General features: G+C 38.6%; 1 pseudogene; it reads right to left on the reverse strand.

Annotated features, from left to right (window-relative positions):
* Positions 1 to 12054: 12054 nt before the first annotated feature.
* Positions 12055 to 12434, reverse strand: LOC110539729 (small ribosomal subunit protein eS17-like; annotated as a pseudogene).
* Positions 12435 to 13045: the final 611 nt, after the last annotated feature.

The raw sequence follows: 13045 nt of genomic DNA on the forward strand, positions 1-13045 counted from the left end.
GTCCTTGGTTGGAGTATGAGTCTCTGGGAAGTTCCAAAAGTGTTCAAATTTTCTGGTTCTGTTGCTCTCCTTGTGGAGACCCTGTCCTTTCCAGCTCTTACTATTTCCCAGTTCTTACATAAAATTCCCTTCACTCTGCCCAACAGTTGCCCATCAGGCTCAGCATCTGCATTGATAGTCTGTAGGGCAGAAGTAAAGCCTACTCTTCAGAAGGCAATTCATATGGCTAGTACTATAAACCTGGCCAAGAACCCATAGTTGGGGAGGTTGTAGATACTAGAGGAGAACTACATAGTACTATTTTGTTAAATAAATATAACATCAAAATGCTTCCTGAATACTTATTTTAAAAAACTATGTATCAATGCATTTCTCTGCCATTATCAGAGAAACTCTTTACAGTTGAGGGGGGAGAAGTAGTTAACACAGAGACTCATGAGTAGTCAAAGTACAGAGACTATAGACTTGTTCAAACCTAAATGAGACATCTGTACCATACATTTTCCCCAAATTTAAGGAATATTGTGGAAGAAGTGGAAGAAAAACTGTAAGAGCCGAAGGCTGGGAAAACCTGCTGTGAAACAATGACATCTGTACATAATACGGCCCATGCCCTCATGAGTTCAGAGCAGCAATGGCTGCCTGTGCAAGATCTTCACAAGATCAAGCCAGTCAACATCTCAACATGGGTTGGGAAGGGACTCAAGAGGTCTGACTCCTGGCTGAGGAGCTTCTGGCAATAATGAGTGATATGAGTTTCTACAACAATTCTATTCAAGTGTGTGGTCCCTGGTAGGTTGTCCATGCTCCTTGGCCCTCCACCCAAGCACAAACAGCACTAGTTGTTTAATTTTTTTTCAAAATAAAAGAGAACAGGAAGCTTGTCAGAGGATCAGGAGGAGAGGGACCGTTGAAGAACTGTGTGGGTATGGTTAGCACCAGAAAGTATTTTATACATGAACAGCATTTTCGATGTAAAGCTAAAGATATTGTATTAAAATCTAAACTTTCTCTCTTTTACTAACATTATTTAGCATTGTTTCTTGATTTTGGAATGGGTTCTTCACCTTATCCTTATAGTTGAACAACCAAATGAGGATCTGAAAAGTATATTTATAAAAAAAAAAATACTAAGTCCAAATTAAAGACATCTATTCAGTAAATTGGGCTATGTTGGTAAGGACCTTATTTCTGGTTATTTTCCTAAGAAAAGGTTATATTTTGGCTTCAAAATGCCAAATGCTGCATTTGAGATAGGATGGAGATAGGCTTTAAAAGCTAAATGAAATGAATAGTCTTCCAAAAGCAAAAAAAGGAATTTTTCATGAGTCCCTGGGAACTAGCAAAAGTGCGTCAGAACTGTTGTTTTCAATAATAAGCTTTATTACTCAGTTAAAACTCTCCATACGAGAAGCCTTCTATGCCTTTGGTGTCTCTGTAAGGAAAATTAAAACAGAACACACAGCACTGGGGCCAATTTGTTTCCAAGAAAGTCAATTATTAATACAGTATTTAGTATTTAATGAACTCAGCCTATGTATGTGAAATGCTGCAAAGAGATCTTCATACCAGCTGAGAACAGGTGTGGATACAAGCTTTGCCCGTATGTTTACCAGCTGATTAGTACCCATTAAAAATTATAATAATCCAATAAAAATGACTTTATATCCAGTGAAAGCAGAAGCACCCCTGTGGGTTAGGAAATGATTTTTATCTCCCTCACCAAGCCAGAGATAGGATACAAGCAACAAGATTTCAAGGCGCCCTGATTATTCTGAGTTTCTAGATACAGACTTTATCCCCAAATCCTTGTCTCCAAATGGGAAATATGGCCTATAAAGTGAGAATGGATCACTTCTTTTCATGAACTCAAAAGAAAGAACAAGACTTCAGCCCTTAACAGTACCTTCTATGGCAAGAGGAGCCAACAGAAGAACCTTCGTGCCTAAATGATACTACTTCATCTGCCTTGACGAGACAACTCTGTGGGTATCTTAGGGACCACTGAACACCTCGGGGATTTCAGGGGACTCTGAATGGTTGCCATGAAAACTGCAAGTCTCCTCTGGCCAAGAATCATGTTCCTCTTAACCAGAAAACAAAACAAAACAAAACAAACAAACAAACAAACAAAAAACTGGAGGAAATTTAGGCCAAAGGCTGCATACAGGTGAGTCAGGCAACCATGCATTTGTTTCTTGAGTGACCAGCAGTTTCCAAGGCTAAGTTTACTACCCATGGGGCATACATTATTAATTTCATTGACTTCCTTCCAAAGAACTGAAAGAAACATACTACAAAAAAAGAAGTTGGGGAGTAGAGTTACGTTTTTATTAATTTTACTAGTAGCAGATTCCCTGTGGGTGTTTGAGCTACAGGGAGAAGGCATGGGAAGAAAAGCAGGAGGATTCCAAGAACTGAAGATTTTTATTGAAACTAAACAAGAAGCAGTAGTGCCATGCAATACTGAGCTTGTGTGAGAGAAGTCACCAGTATTGCTCTCTTGGACCATCCTCTGATGGAGGTGGAAGGTGATACAGAAAACACACAAATGAAGAGGTCAGAATGTCACGTCTTGCTCCAAGAAGCCAAACAAGGACCTCAAGGAGTATAACGCAGTCTCTTTAAAAGGTTCCCCTTTTCATCATCTAAAAGGCTCCCCCCATACACTGTTCATTGGATTATGCTATATCCATGAATCTAGCCTGACAGAAAAGCATTGCTTCTATGAAGACAGCCATGACTGGTGGATTCTAATATCTCATTGAAAACTTTTGTTCCAGCCAGCAGACTTGAAAATAGTATAGATCAGAAACCAAAAAAGTAAAAATCCCAGACTGTCTGTGACATGGTTGCTTTTGAAAAAGCACACTCCAGAGCAGTAAATAGGTATTTAAAGATGTACTTGACCATGTTTGTTGGCCACAATTTGATATTGCTTGCTAGCTCCTATCAGACATTTCCCTTCTATTGTCTCATTACATGGTACTCAGGATGCTGATGGGTTTCTATTTTCTTAAATTTTGCAGTTGCCAAGACTAATGCTCTATAGAGGGAAATGGTCGGTTATAAAAAGAAACACAAACAATTTTCATTTCACTAGAATGAAACTAGGAGCAGAAAGAGGATGTGATGTTCGTATTTACTCCAGAGTGGGGATATGTTATTCTCATAGTTTATAGACTGGAGTATCAGATTCTACAGAATTTCAACTTCCATGTGGACAATCAGATAAAAAAGATACAAAAGTGAATCATTCTGAGACAGAGCTACCTATAGATGCCACAAGTTGTCAGTTGCACCTGTGTACTTAGCAGGTAAGGAAAAGGAATGGAGTGGTGTCCTGGGACTATAGTCCTAAACACAAAAGAGGTAATAAATTTGTGCCACAGTGAATTTAGACATTTTAATTTGATTAGCTATTAGATTTCTAGGAAACATTGTATTTGGAAATAATCAGAAAATCAAGAATTTAGTTAGAAAGAAAGAGTCCTTGCATAATATTTTTATACAACATTCTCATTACACTGGACTCATTCTGTCAGCAAAGGCTCTCTGTAAAATAGAGGAGAAAAAAATTAACAATAACACACACGCACTATGAAAGAGATGAAGCAGAAGATTAAGCATGAAACACAGATATTTTATTGCCCTAAGGCATTACTCATTTTCCTGACACATTATGTTTTTAATTAAAATTGCATGTGAGTTAATTAAAATGTTCATTCCTCCCCCCTTTAAATTCTACTTACGTGGCCTTGTTTCTCCTTTACTTTTATGCTAAAACTCAGATCCATTTTAATCTTATTTCTTTTACTGACTACAAATTTAGCAGATAGTTTATGTATTAAACTAACTAAAAAAAATTAATTTGAAAAAAACTGTTCCTTAATGACTGCAGAAAAGAGAACATGCTGGTTAAGAGTATCCTATGTCTTTGATGCCTAAACCAAAACTAATGAAACTGGCATCAAGAAAAAAGTGTTTATTTAAAAATAAGTTTTAAGGTCATATGATTCTTGCAATAGACATGTTTTGTTTATTCATCCACATTCCCTTCTTCCGGAAAGCATTAGTGCTATTAAAAAAACTTGATTATATAACATCATCTTTTTGTGATTAAACTGATTGATTAAGCTGTTAGTAGACATTTATCTAGTTCCAATTGAAGGTGGCTGAGCAGAACCCTATGAAAGCTTCTCTTAAAAATGCTGGTATAAAACAGAGCCAAAAAAAAAAAAAAAACAAAAAATCAGAGCCAAAAACTATGGTCTTAGGGTGTCCTGAAGAGACTGATGAATCAACCAAGGACCATTCATGGAGAAAACCAAGACCCCTTGCTCAGATGTAGCCCGTGGGCAGCTAAGTCTCCATATGGGTTTCCTAGTAAGGGGGTGTCTCTGAAATTGACTCAGTGGCTTGCTCTTTGATCATTTCCCCCTGGTGAGGTGGCCTGACTAGGCCACAGAGAAAGAGGATCCAGGCAGTCCTGATGAGACCTGATAGGCTATGGTCACATAGTAGGGAAGGAGGGCCTCCCCTATCAGTAGACTAAGGGAGGGACATAGGGAGAGAAGGGGGACAAAGGGTAGAACTGGGAGGAGATGAGGGAGGGCCTACAGCCAGGATACAAAGTGAATAAATTACAATTAATAATAATAATAATAAATGCTGGTATAAAAACTCAGAGTCCTAAATCATCACTACATCATAAAAATAGCCAGTGCTTTTCCAGTTACCTGAAGTAAAATTTGAATAACTTTAAATAACAAGCTGTCACTAAACCACCATGCTTCTAAAATATCATGTGGTAGGAAACTATGAAACTACTAGAAGAAAATATACCAGAGAGCCTTCAAGATAGGCCATGAATTTTTTAATGCTACCTCAAAAAAGGAAACAACAAAGGCAAAAATATGAGATTATATCAAACTTGGCAGACCCTGCAGAAATTTACCTTATCCTTTGTGATCAGGATACTGATGAGAGGTGGACAATCTCTTCCCTTCGATTAACTGTTCAGTTACAATAGTTATACAAGAGTACCCTGCTCTCCATAGGGTACAAGGCAGCTCTGATACAGACTGGTTAGATCTGTAATTATACCTTGCCTTTTTTGTGCAAACAAATGTTAAAATGTTTTGGACTTCAATGTGTTGAGTAGTTTTATGTCAACTTGATACAAGCTAGAATCCTTTTGGATGATGAACTATAAATTTAGAAAACACTGCCATAAGATTGACCTATAGACAAATCTATTGAGTATTTCCTGATTAATGATTGTTGGGGGAGGGCTCAGCCCACTATGGGTGGTGCTTGGTTGTACAATAAAGCAGATAACAAAATGATAAGAATCCTCTTTTTGTGCTCCCTGCTTCAGTTCTTGCCTCCACGTTCCTGCCTTGCTTGAGTTCCTGCCCTGAATTTCTTCATTACTGGACAGTTACCTAGAAGCATAAGATGAAATAAATACTTTCCTTTCAAGTTGCTTTTGGTCATGTCTTTATTATAGCAATAGACATCAAGACAAACTTTGTGGATGACAGTCTTTCATTCTTTAAAATAAAGAAATGACCTAAAGAATGGATAAAAACATATTCAAGCTATTGATCCAACATAACATGGATCCAACAATCAAAATATTTAAGGAACTCAAAAACCTCAATAGAAAAATATAGCAATAGTATTTTATATTGTAATAATGATCTAAAAAGCCATTTTTGAGAGAAGATATACCAATGGCTAACAATACATAAATGTGTTCAATATCATTAATCAGTAAGGAAATCCAAATATAAAAGTCAAAATGCTGTATCATGTCATCTCAGTTTGAATAGCAATGGTAATGATGACAAATGCTTCTAATCTGAGAAAACAAAGTCCTTGCACACTGTTAGTGGAATGTAAATTCCTGTCACCATTAAGGAGAACAATAGGATGCTCCTCAGAAAATGACAAATTAAACTAACTACCAAAGGATCTTCCCAGCCCACAACTGTGTAAACATCCAAGGAAATGAAATCAACATATAAAGGGGATATCAGCCTTTTCTAGTGTTCATTATGGCACCATTAAAAATAGACAATTATGTGGAATGACCTAAGGTTGCTTGATGAATAGATGAATATACATCATGGATAGAACTGTAAGTGAAATAGCCAGGCATGAGTGTCTCCCTATTTGCTTCTTCAGACTATCTCAATGGATTCTTCAACACCAGTATTGTGTTTCTTCCCCCAGGTCCCTGGGCTCCTCAGCGACAAGATTAGCCTCGTTTCAAGAATGATAGAAATTCCTGGGCTTGGTTTCAAATATTTAGGTAGTTTGTTAAAGAAGCAAATATCCCATTAATATAAATATTAAAATGCATAAACTATCAAATACAGGTTTTTTGTATGTGACTCTTGTCAGAAAAGAAGTTGGTCAGCAAAGAAAAGACCAAGTTTTCAGAAGACTGAAAGAGAACTCTAGAGAGCAGTCAGGAAGAAACTGTGACATTGAACAGCCTGAACACTCAAAACAGCAACCCAGAAAGAAAGCCAATGCAAACTGAAATTTCAACTCTTGTTCTAAGAGGTGACAAATGTCTCCATACTTCACAAAGAAAAGGTGAGTTGGAGAAGCATTGTTAACCCCTACCATAGCAGAACACCTTCAGTTCCAACTGTATGAGAACTCCACAGTCTTCATGGATTTTAAATCTGATTGAAAAAGCAGGCTGATCCGAGAGAAATGGAGAAACTAATCTTAAACCATAGTACTAGAAGGTACTCTACTCACTCTCAGGGAAGAAAAGTAAACACTATCACAGCTATGAACCCTGAAATCTACAATGGTTCCCTGCCTGCATGACATGCTGGGACAAAATTAGCACAAAAGTCATGAGTATAACCAACCACTATTTGATTGGATTTAAGGCCCATGAGATGGAACCCAGCTTTTGCTTGTGTGTCTAGGAATCTAGGGCTAGAGGAAAACCAAATACTATTACTCAACCAAAGCAATATAACAGTAAATGACTCGTAATGACATTCTGTTATATACATAGATTAGTATCATGCTCAACAATCACCAGAGACACTTTCTCCTGCAGTTTTTGGGAACAAATACAGAGAACCACAACTGGACAATGGGCATTCAGTACTAAATGGGATGTCTTCATCAAAACTCTTCTTAGGACTAAGGAAACTATGCAGAAGAGGAGGTGCAGATGTTAGAAGAGCAGATGTTAGAAGAGGAAATGGAAGACACCAAGAAAACACTGTCTTCCAGATGCAACAGGGGTGACACACAAGTGAACTTAAAGAGATGGTGGCAATATCACAGGGCCTACACAGGGCCAAGCCAGACAGGATCTCTGCATTGAGAGGGAGAAGTTGATATAAGTCCCTGTCCCTAATTCAGAAGCTATCTCCAGTAGACACTTGTTTACAAAGGAAAAAATTTGTTTTTCCTGAGTTTCACTGGGTATACAAACCATATTTAAAGAAAGACCCATGACAGCACAAAACAAACAAACTCAAAGGTATTTTGGGGGTTGCTGTTGTTTTTGTCTTTGTCTCATGATGATTTATTTGGACTTCTCCCTCCTTATTTATCCTTGTCTTTTCTTATATACTATGGTTTCTGACTGGTGTATGTGTGTGTGTGTGTGTGTGTGTGTGTGTGTGTGTGTGTGTATGAGGGGGTGTTGTATGTGGGCGTGTGGTGTGTGTGCTTGTGTGCATGTTTAATATGCTCTTTTGGTTGTTTATTTTTGTTTTTGATTGCCTCTGTCTCTTTCCTTTCTTCATGTCTTTATTGGTCTTTTGTTTTCTTTTTTTTCTTATTTTTTATTTTTTTATCAGTTACATTTTATTAACTCTGTATCCCAGCCGTGTCCCAATCCCTCATTCCCTCCCAGTCCCTCCCTCCCTCCCTCATCTCCACCGTGTCCCTTTCCAAGTCCACTGATGGGGGGACCTCCTCCCCATTCATCTGATCCTGTTTTATCAGGTATCTTCAGGACTGGCTGCAAAGCCCTCCTCTGTGGCCTAACAGGACTGCTCCTCCCTTCGGGGGTGGGGAGACCAAAGAGCCAGTCATTGAGTTCCTGTTAGAAATAGTCCTTGTTCCCCTCACTTTGGGAAACCAATTGGTTACTGAGCTACCACAGGCTACATCTGAGTGGAGGTTCTAGGTTATATCCATACATGGTCCTTGGTTGAATGTCAGTCTCAGAAAAGACCCTGTGCCCAGATATATTTGGTCCTTATGGAGCTCCTATCCTTTCCCCATCAGACTAACTCCCCTTCTTTCTTATGATTCCCTGTACTCTGCCAAAGGTTTGGTCATGAGTCTTTGCTTTGAAAACACTGGAATACTACTCAGCAATCAAAAAGGAAGAAATCATGAAATTTGCAGGCAAATGGTGGGATCTAGAAAAGATCATTCTGAGTGAAATATCCCAGAAGGAGAAAGACAAACATGGGATATACTCACTTATATAGACCTATAAGATATGATAAACATAATGAAATCTATACACCTAAAAAAGATAATCAATTGAGCAGACATGGGGTAAGATGATCAATCCTCGTTTAGAAAGACAGATGGGATGTGCATTGAACGTATGACAGGAGTCTACTGAGCGCATCTGAAAGACTAACTAGCAGTGTTTTCAAAGCAAAGACTCATGACCAAACCTTTTTTTCTTTTTTTATATTCTATATCAGTTACAGTTTATTCACTTTGTATCTCAGCTAAAGCCCTCTCTCTCATTTCCTCCTAATTTCATCCTTCCTTCCTCATCTCCTACCATGCCCCTCTCCAAATCCACTGAGATAGTAGGTCCTCCTCCTCCATTGACCCTAGCCTATCAGATCTCATTAGCATTGTCTTCCATTGTGGCCTGGTAAGGCTGCTCTCCCATCAGGGAGAGGTGATCAAAGAGCCAGTCATGGAGATCATGTCAGAAACAGCTCCTATTCCCCTTACTAAGTGACCCACTTGGACATTGAGATGCCATGGGCTACATCTGTGCAGGAGTTCTAGCTTATCTCCATTCATGGTCCTTGTTTGGAGTATCAGTCTCAGTAAAAACACCTGGAACCAGATTTCTTGGTTCTGTTGCTCTCCTTGTAGAGCTCCTTTCCCCTCCAGGTCTTTCTATCTCCCCCTTCTTTCATAAGATTCCCTGCACTCTGCCCAAAGTTTGGCTATGAGTCTCAGCATCTGCTTTTATACCATATTGGGTAGAGTCTTTCAGAGGCCCGCTGTGGTAGGCTCCTGTCCTGATTCCTGTTTTCTTCTTCTTCCGATGTCCAACTTGTTTGCTTTTCTGAATGAGGATTGATCATCTTACCCAGGGTCCTCCTTTTTGCTTAACTTCTTTAGGTGTATAGATTTTAGTATGTTTATCCTATATTATATGTCTAATATCCACTTATAAGTGAGTATATACCATGTGTGTCTTTCTGGGTTACCTCTCTCAGGATGATCTTTTCCATTTCCCACAATTTGCCTGCAAATTTCATAATTTCCTTGTTTTAAATTCTGAGTAGTATTCCATTGTGCAAATGTACCACAACTCCTGTATCCATTCCATAGCTGAGAGACATCTGGATTGTTTCCAGGTTCTGGCTATTATAAATACAGCTGCTATGAACATGGTTGAGCAAATGTCCTTGTTGTATACTTGAGCATAGTTTGGATATATGCCTAGGAGTAGTATAGCTGGATCTTGAGGAAACACTATTCCTAATTGTTTGAGAAAGTACCAGATTGATTTCCAAAGTGGTTGTACAAGTTTACATTGCCACCAGCAATGGAGGAGGGTTCTCCTTTCTCCACATTCTCTCCAGAATGTTTTCATTTGAATTTTTGATCTTGGCCATTTTGATGGGTGTAAGGTGAACTCCTTGAGTTCTTTATATATTCTAGATATTAGTTCTCTGTCAGATATAAGGTTGGTGAAGATCTTTTGCCAGTCTGTAAGCTGTCGTTTTTTTTTTGTTGTTGTTGTTGTTGTTGACAGTGTCCTTTGCTTTACAGAAGCTTTTCAGTTCCATGAGGTTTCATTTATTGTTTGTTGATCTTAGAGCTTATGCTGTGGTATTCTGTTCAGGAAGTTGTCTCTGTGGCCTTTTTGTTTTCTGAAAAGAGAGTAAAAGAAGAAATGAAGGTGAAAGGGAGCAGAGGTAGATGATCTGGGGTGGGAGAACAGAGACAGAAAACTGTAAGCATAAGGTTATTGTGTAATTCAAATGTCAATTTCTGTACCCCCCCCCCATATCTGGTTGCAAACTTGTACTGAGAATCTCCTATCTAAAAGTTGTGGGAAAACTGCTCACCAATTGTCCCCTAATATGCTAATAAAGCAGCTTACAGCCATTTGCTGAACAGGGGCTGTAGTTCCTGACAGTCAGGGATGAGGAATTAGAGAAGGAAATCAGGGATTGAACCATGAGAGAAGTAGAAAGGATATCAGTAGAAGAAGCTGCAACAGGAAAGCTAAAAAGTGGGATATATGCTGGGAGAAAACCAAAGTAGCTTTAGAGGGTTAAGAATAGAGTTAAAACTGCTCAGTTCTTGTTCTGTGGAGCTTGTTAATATAATAAGTCTCAATTATTTGAGTAATAGCTGAGGTACAAACAAAGTTTTACAAAAATAACTTTAACAGGAAACCATGTTCAGAATATATTGTACAAAAATATTTTCAATTTTAAAAAGAAAATTTAATTTTTTTATTGCAAAAAAAATGTGATTAGAAAGACAGGCTGATTCAAGAGTAACTTCTCTTCCAAAGAAGTTGATATTGGGCTTCTCCCAATATTGAGAATTAAGCTGCTACCACAATTACTGAAGACAGAACTCTGTCTAGAGGACCAGCATCAGGCTCATGGTGGTGAAGGACAGTCCCTTCAATATATGGGAGCTTCATAACAGTAGCCACTACTACTGCAAGCCTACATTCCTCCTGTCTTTCCTTCATGGCAGCCATAGAATGCCTTTTTCCAAGCTTCAAAACTTGAAGCTGCACATATGCTTGTAAATGCCTCTGGCTGTGTAAGGTCTCAGCTGCTTCTCATAACTCCAGAAATACGTCTGTCAACATCATCTAAAACTAGGTATCACCTGCATCAACCTACATAAACTCTCAAAGTTATCCTCCCAGTCTACATCCTTGATAATATAGCTCCTTGTCTTCAATGCCCCAGGATCACACAAGTATATCCCATCAAGTAAAGCAAAGGCCTTATTTGTGGCTTGCCTCTAAAACTGTGGCTACCAATATCACAAGGTTTGGCCTAACAAGCAGCTTGACTCAAGACTTCCAGAATTGCATGTTGTAAGATATAAGTCTCAGGCTACAACATCCCATCCATAGACCCTAGAGAGCTAGCTCCATGCCCTTCACATCAGTACATTAGTTTGAATATCACACACATACACACTCACATGCACTACAAACCTAGAGAAGATCTTCTCTATGGCTTTCAGGTTTGTTTTTTTTTTGTTTGTTTGTTTGTTTGGTTGGTTTGGTTTGTTTTGTTTGGCTCTCAGTTTTATAATGATTTTTCCTAATGCCCCAAACTCTATTGTTTTTATAATTATCCTTTTGTATCTAGAGAGGCAACCAAAAACAGAGAAAAATTCATTCATGCTGCAAACAACAGTACTAGCATGGGACCTACAGAAGAATTTTACATCATCTGTATTTTTTATTCATGTTTATTCCTTATTATACATCCTATTACCTTAAGTTGATGGTCCCTGATGCCTCAGTCCAAACTATTACTTGAGCTCATGCTGTTGGGACCTGGGAAGTGTCCATCTGATTCTGTGATCAAAGAACTATAACTGCTGCTTCTACAGATCCAAAAACCTCCTGCCTACATTTATCCTGAAGGACCTAAGGAGCAAAGAAAAACTCTTCACATCCTGTGAAACACTGCTGTTGCTGTTGACATCATAAGATATTTGGTCATTTGTACTTACCCCGTAGGGACTGGGGAAATTTTTTTTTCTTGTTTGCAGGTTTATTGAAAATATGACAGAACAGATTTAAATGGCTCAACAGAGTGTTTTGAAATTCATCCCAACTGTAGGCTGAATGACTTGCAGAAGCTTCAGCATTGCCTTGGTGTCAGGATCTACCTCAATATCCTGATCTAGGGCTGAGACCTCTCTCTCTTCTTCCTGCAACTTATCAGAGATACCTCTCTGTATCCGCTTCATCAGTTGCATGACATACCCAGCTATCTTGTTGCTGACTTTCTTGCTGAGGATAATGGCGATTTCACACACACGCTTGTTGGTGTGGAAGTCATTACCCAGGTGTGTGTAGTACTTTTCAATGATGACGGGGCTGCCTTCTTCACAGTCTTGGTGCGAACGTGGCCCAGGTTGGCAGGTCTCGGTAAAAGAGGAAGATACTTCTTTTCATATTCCATACGACCGAGACTGCAGTAGCTGCTACAATGAGATACAGGGACATCAAGATTCAGTCCATGGAACCTGAATACATGCAAGTTTGAAAGCCTACATGCACTGCAGAGTTGTTCTACTTCATTCATGAACTGATGAAATACAAGCTACTGAGACATGCATTGACTATGCGAACATCAATCCTAGCCCAAGACTCTACAGCAAGGAGACTCTTTTATGCTTTCCTATAACCAGAGACCTAGATCCTACACAACTAACCTCCTACACCACATCTGACTGAAAGATAATTTTGTTTAAAAACTGTATGCTAAAATGAAAGCAAGAACTCTCCTATTAGATACATAGGCATGCAGAAATACAGAAAACATTCAAAGAAGCATGGCTCCTCCTAACAATCAAAATACCTCTCCATAAGTGATCCCAAGTTAGAGGAAATATATGAAGTGGCCTAAAATAACAATCCTAAGAAATTCACTGAAGTGTAAGAGCATACAGGTAGATCAAAAAAAGTGAGAAAATAGATCAGGGTATGAACGAGAAATCCATCAAATATAAAGAAGTTAAAAATTAACCAATAAGAAATCTTGAGACTAAGAAAATCAATAAATGAAATAAA

The sequence above is a fragment of the Meriones unguiculatus genome, chromosome 6 (assembly GCF_030254825.1).
Source record: "Meriones unguiculatus strain TT.TT164.6M chromosome 6, Bangor_MerUng_6.1, whole genome shotgun sequence".
Taxonomy (NCBI): domain Eukaryota; kingdom Metazoa; phylum Chordata; class Mammalia; order Rodentia; family Muridae; genus Meriones; species Meriones unguiculatus.